Raw genomic sequence first — 7,018 nt, forward strand, 5'->3', positions numbered from 1 at the left:
TGGGAGATGGAGAGTCTGGTTTGTGAACTGCACTGTGGGAGAGAGTATGTGGAACACAGAATTGTAAGGTATAAGGTGACAGGATAGGTAGACGGGGCCAGGTTATGAAAGGCTTTAAATGCCAAATAGAAGGTCTTTTTTATCTACTGAAGTGGAACCAATAGAGTTTATTGAGTAGGAGATGTGAGATGAGAGGGATTAAATGAAAGTTTTGAACTTGTTCAGTTTGACCCAACATGACTGCACTAAGAGCAATAGGCAGAAATTACAGGGGCACCTTTAGACTTGATGTAGCAACCACTTCTCCTAACATGAAGTTTATAAGTAAAAATAGAATGATCATTTGTCTGATATGGTAGTAGAGGGGATTCTTCTTCAGGAAAGGGCCAGTCTAGATGGCAAGTGAAGTTTCTTCCAGTTCTGAAATGCTATAATTCTAGATAACTTTTCTGATTATTTTCTAAATATGGAAATTTTAAAATGCTTTATGCATCATGCATCTACTTTGTACAAATCATTGTACTAATCTTTCTGGACTTTGAATTCAGCATTTATTCAACATTTCTTAATTATGTTACTTTGAAATACAAAGATAAAATTCCAGACCTGCCTAAAATGAAGTTACAGTCTAATGGGAGAGAATACCTACCCAATAACTAATTTGAGGCAAAATATTGTTAAGTTCAAAGGAGAGATTTAGCATTTGAAAATTTTAAGGAGTTGACACATTAGTTGACCCTTGAAGTAAAGGAAGAGAATTTCAGCAAGAAAGCTGGGGAATGGGAGTGGAGGGAGAAGATTGTACAACAAAATAAAGGAGTCAATTTTAGGCATGTGAAGAAAGCATTGACAAAAGATTGAGTTTTCTAGAAGCAGAGTAAAAGGGTAGATTTTCGAGTCTTTTAATACGAAATTTTATTTGTACACCCTAAGTTAATAAAGTTAGGTAGCAAAGAATGGAAAGGCACAGAAAATAAGCATTTTGTGTGCTAAGTCCTTGATAAGTATGATCTCATTTACTCCTCACAACAATCCTCTGGGTAGGTCCTGTTTATCACTATCTTATAAGTGAGAAACAAGGTTAAATAACTTACCCAAGGTCACACATCTGGTAAGTGTCCCAAACACTACACTAGCTCTGGTGGTATGCACATCACTCTCAACATCTGGGTGGACTTCCCTGGAAAGTATACTGTTAAAGAAAGTGAACATACCCACAGCATTACAAATGTCTCCATTTTCCACATAAGGATGGTACACTGTTGGCTGCTGGTGAACCTCAATTTTCCTGGTGTTAATTGTCAAGCCAAAATTAGCATAAGTGGTAGAGGACTGATTCATACTCTGTTACATCCCAGCCTTAGAAGTTGCATTGAGTGCACTGTCATCTCCGAAAAGATGGTATAGTTCATATTGTTAGGGCAGTGGATCATCAGGCCCACTATTATGTTAAAAGATGGGTTTAGCCAATCTGGAAAGTAGTTTGGAACTCAGCTAACAAAGTAACTGATTTTTTCTAGGTTTTTTTTTTGTTTTGCAAGGCAAATGGGATTAAGTGGCTTGCCCAAGGCCACACAGCTAGGTAATTATTAAGTGTCTGAGACCGGATTTGAACCCAGGTACTCCTGACTCCAGGGCTGGTGCTTTATCTACTGTGCCACCTAGCTGCCTTGAAGTAACTGATTTTATATCCTTTGATCCAGAGATTTCAAAGCTAGGCATATACCTCAGAGACTTTAATGATAAAAAAAATTAAGCATGAGCAAATTTATAGTAGCACTTTTTGTAGTCTTAAGGAATTGAAAACACAAAAGGATGCATATCAACTGGAGAATGGCTTGACAAATGGCTTAAAAAAAAAGACTAGTCTATTAAACTATTCCAAAACAAGCTCTAACTATATACTTAATATAAAAACAAATTGACCTAGAGAAGAAAAATCAGGGGTACTTTAAAAATCTGTGTTTTGGAGGAAATTTAATGACCCTAGTGAGAGGAAAACACAGAATATGGGGAGGAGAGGATTCTGGGAAGTTGACAAAGTAGGTCAGAAAATTCCAAGCTCTCCAAAATTTCCTCCAAAAAAGTAACTCAAGGTGAAAGAGAGGCAAAAATAACAAGAGTTGAAGGAGAACAGTAACTGGAGAAGATCCTAAGAAGATTCCAGGACTGAGGTTTGGCTAGGTGAAGAGTAAACATCTCCAGGCTAGCTCCCTGAAACAGTAGAAGTTGAGTCCTAGGGGAAACTGGTTTGGGAGTTGATCTTGGACAGTGTGAAGAGTCAGTTGTCTGATCAGGGAAAGAGAAGAAACCTCTGCTGATAGGTGATGCCAGACTCAGAGATGCAGTCCATGCCAAGAACGAACCAGCACACAACAAGAGGGGAAGCAGTGTTGTGGGGACACTGCTAGCAGTGGATATTTACAGAAAAACTAAGTTCGCAGTCTTGGTTCCAGACCAGAGAGGTGAACTGAAGGTTATAACCACTGGAGGATTGTCAAAGATTAAGATCATTTCAACCAAATTCTACAGAGGGGCCCCAGCTGTAGCTTGTAGGGGGAGAAAAGTATAGAAGTTGGGCTCAGGACAAAGCTCCTGAGTCCAGAAGTACCATCCCTCACACCCCAGGATTAGTGGTGAATATAATAACAAACTACTAAAAAGAAAAATTTTAAAAATGAGCAGGCAAAGGAGAAAGAACCCAACCAGTCATTATGAGAATAGAGAAGGCAGGGGTCTTCAGGGAAGATACTGAAGCAAAAAAAAAAGCCTTTCCTGCCCCAAAGAGTAATGTCAAATGGCTACCTGCTCAAAAATAATTCACAGAACTCAAAAAAAGACTAAAATAAAACGAGAGATTGAGGAAAAACCAAACCAAACCAAAACCAAAAGCAAATCCAATAAAAATGGGAGTATGAAAAAAAAGTAACCAATTAGAAAAGGAGATTTAGCAACTTTTTTTTTGGTTTTTGCAAGGCAATGGGGTTAGGTGTCTTGCCCAAGGTCACACAGCCAGGTCCTCCTGACTCTAGGGTCAGTGGTCCATTCACTGTGCCACTTAGCTGCCCTGAGATCCAGAATCTTAAGGGGAAAAAATGATTACTTAAAAATTAGAAATGGGCAATGGAAAACCAGTGAAATTATAAGAGATGAAAAAAATAGAACAAAATGTAAAAAATGAAAAACTAGTAGAGAATGTGAAATACCTCATAAGAAAAAGAATTGATCTGGAGAAAAGATAAAGAAGAAAAATATAAGAATAATCAAATGACCTGAAAACCATGATCAAAAAAAAAAAAAGAATCTTGATTCAATAATACTAGAAATAATTAAAGAAAATTGTTCTAAAATGTTAGAACAAGAGAGGAAGGTAGGGAAAAAATTACTAATTATCCCCTGGAAGGGATCCTAGGAGGAAAACTGACTGAAATATCATAGCCAAATTAAAAAATCCCAAGAAAGGAAAAATATATTAAGAGCAACAAGAAAAAGAAACAATTCAAATACAACAGAGCGCCACAGTTAGAATTATACAAGATCACAAGAACTACATTAAAAGACCTCAGATCTTAGAACACTACATATTGAAGAGCAAAAGAGCTAATGTCTGCTGAAAATATCATTTCAAACAAAGTTAAGCACAATCCTGAACCAAACAACAAAAAAAGGACGTTCAATGAATTGCCAGGCTTTCAGGATTTTGTTGAAAAAAGCCTAGAAAATTTGGCATATAATATTCAAGGGAAATATAAGGTGAAAGGAAAGATTGGGGTAGAGATGAGTAGGAAGGGATTGTAAAAAGAAAAATTGTGTAGAAAAAGTTTAAAAAGTTATCATCTTATACAACGAAGTATGAGAGAACATAGATACAGAAGAATTGTTAAATGGGGAAGGAGAACTGATAGTTCTAGAAACCTATTCTCAAAAGGAATGGGTTAAAGAGGGGATAGATATAGATATATAGATAGATTAGCTAGAAATAGAGATAAGGAGATGGAGATAGAGACGGAGTTAAAGAGGGGATAGATATAGATATATAGATAGATTAGCTAGAAATAGAGATAAGGAGATGGAGATGGAGACGGAGACGGAGATGGAGACGGAGACGGAGATGGAGACGGAGACGGAGATGGATATAGATAGAGATGGAGACAGAGGCAGAGACAGAGATAGAGACAGAGATAGATGCATGCATGCATACAAATAATTTTATGGAGGGTATAAAACATTTCAAATTTAGAAAGAAATAAAATGAAATAAAAGGGAGGGTACTGAGAGAATGAGGGAATAGGTAAATGGGTATATAGAAGGGTGTGTAGATCAATGGGGAGGGAGCTATAGAGAAGGGTATGTAAGGGAGGTTTTCTTGGGAGTGGCAGGGTAAGGAATAAGAGGTCAAAGTAGTGAGAAGTAAAGTAGGAGATCGTGGAGGGGTTGTTGTTTTCAGGAAATGTTATAAAAATGAAAGAAATACATAAACCAAATAAATATATATATATATATATATGAGTATGTATGTTTATGTATATATGTGTAAGGAGTATATATATTTGTGTGTACATCTATCATCTATCATCTATCTATCTATCTATCTATCATCTATCTATCTATCTATCTATCTATCTATCTATCTATCTATCTATCTATTATCTATCTATAATTGCTTAATTGTAGCCTTCATGGGCAGGGGGAGAGGAAGGGGGAAAAAGTGAACAGTTCACAGCAAGGAACAGAAGAAAACCTACAAGGACACAAAAAAATGGATAATTTTGAACACATTGCAGTAGTAATTATTTTATAGACTTTTGAAATGGAAATTTATTGCTTTATATGATGACGAATTCTCTCATCTTTTTCTACAAAAAAAAGAAAATACAGGCAAATTTGATATAAGACTGATTGTTAAATGAGCAAAACTAATCTTAATTATAATATGAAAAGGAATCTGATTAAGAAAGATCTATGTATCAAATATCTTTGACAAAGGTCTGATATCCAAAACACACACACACACACACACACACACACACACACACACACGTATAAAGAATTGAAAGAAATATAGATTTAAATACATTAAAGATAACTAAGTACCTTAGACCTTCCTTGTAGGGCTTTAGACACTAGTTGTGTTCTGATTTTCTGGCAGAAATCCTGTGTTTGAACAAAATGAGCCAAATTCTGATTTTTCTGGGAAATCTCATTTCTCAAAAAATTTAAGAGGAGAGGGCAGAGGAACTCCACAGAATTTAACCATGTCTATGAACACCTATAATTGTATTTCTGACCCATATATTACACTTATTTTTTATTGATTACAAAATACTATTTAACTTTCTGAGAAAATATAAATTAACAGAGCCTCTTTCAAAAAGGTGTTTCCGATTTACAAGATAAATAAGACTCTTTGATGCATACAATGACAGAAAAAATCTTTGACTTTCCTCAATTATATTATCAGTATCAAATAAACTATAAAATGAAGACATGTTTGCCAAAGTGTTTACTATCATGAATAAAGATAGTATGGAATCTAAATGAAAGAGCAATTGACTTTGAATTACAAGATCCTCCAGGTACTTTTTCGTATATGCACTAGCTTGTTTCATCAAAACTCAGAATACTAGGGGGTCTCTTCAGTGAATTGTATAACTGATATTAGCCTAAAACTTATGTCCAAAATATATGTCTCATTTGTGTACTTGACTCCATCATCTGTTTTCAGTGTGTAGGTTGCTTCATTAGTCCTCTAGAATTGTTTTGATCATTCTGGTGTGCTTTTAAGACTTTCAGAGTTGGTTTTTTCTTTACAATGTCATTATTGTATAAATTGTTCTGGTTCTGAAGAATTTCTGTAGGAGGTAGGGCTTGAGTTTAGTCTTAGAAAGAATGCAGGGCTTCTCATGGTTAAAGGTAAGGGTAGAGAAGATCCTCAGTCTAGGGACAGCCGACACAAAGGAAATGTGAGAAGAATTATCAAAGATACCAAGAGAGCATCCCACAAAGATAGAGGTGGAAGGACTCCTACTGAGAAGGAGATATTAGAGGGAATTTGAAAGTTTGGGGCTAGTTGGTGCAGTGGAGTCCAGAAGGTCTGACCAGCTGTGTGACCCTGGGCAAGTCATTTAACTCCTACTTGACTTAGTCCCTTATCCATAAAATGGGAAAAATGAAAAGACAAACTAGAGAAGGGAATGGCAAACTACTCTAGTATCTTTGCCAAGAAAGCTCCATGGGGTCATGAAGAGTTGAATATAAATAGATAGCAATGACAAAGTAAAATATATTGGGCTAGACGGTATGGTGGAGAAAGCACTAGGTCTGGAATCACGAAGACTAATTTTCCTGAGTTGAAATCTTGTCTCAGACACTTACTATATGTACTCACTCAGACACTTGTTATATGTGGCCCTGCACAAGTCAATTAACCCTGTTTGACTCAATTTTCTCATCTGTAAAATGAACTGGAGCGGAAATGGCAAACCACTTCAATATCTTTGCCAAGAACATCCTCAATGGGGTCACAAAGAATCAGACTTGGCTGAAAAAGGACTGAATAGCAACAACAAAGTAGATTTGAAAATCATCAGCATAGAAATCCATGAGAATTGATGATCTCACAAGTGAAATAGTATAGGAGAGAAGAGGTAGCACAGAACCCTCTGGGTACATATAGTTAATGGATAATACTTAAATTAAGATGTAGCAAGGGATACTGAGGGACTAAGATAGGTAGAAGGGGGGAAGATAGGTAGAGAACTAGGAAGAGAGCAGGGACACAAAAACCCAGAGAGAAGAGATTTTTAGGGGAAAAAGTGATTGCTAGTTAAAGGGTGTGGAGAAGAATGAGGTTTGAGAAAAAGTCATTTGATTTGTCAATTAAGAAATGGCAAGTAACTTTGGAAAGAGGTCAGTTTTGATTAAATGATGAGATCAGATAGATTTTTGAGGATAGAGGAGATATGGGAATATTTCTAGGTAATAGAGAAATAGCCAGTAGAGGGTGAGAGAGGGGATA

This window comes from Macrotis lagotis, chromosome X (genome assembly GCF_037893015.1).
Source record: "Macrotis lagotis isolate mMagLag1 chromosome X, bilby.v1.9.chrom.fasta, whole genome shotgun sequence".
Taxonomy (NCBI): domain Eukaryota; kingdom Metazoa; phylum Chordata; class Mammalia; order Peramelemorphia; family Peramelidae; genus Macrotis; species Macrotis lagotis.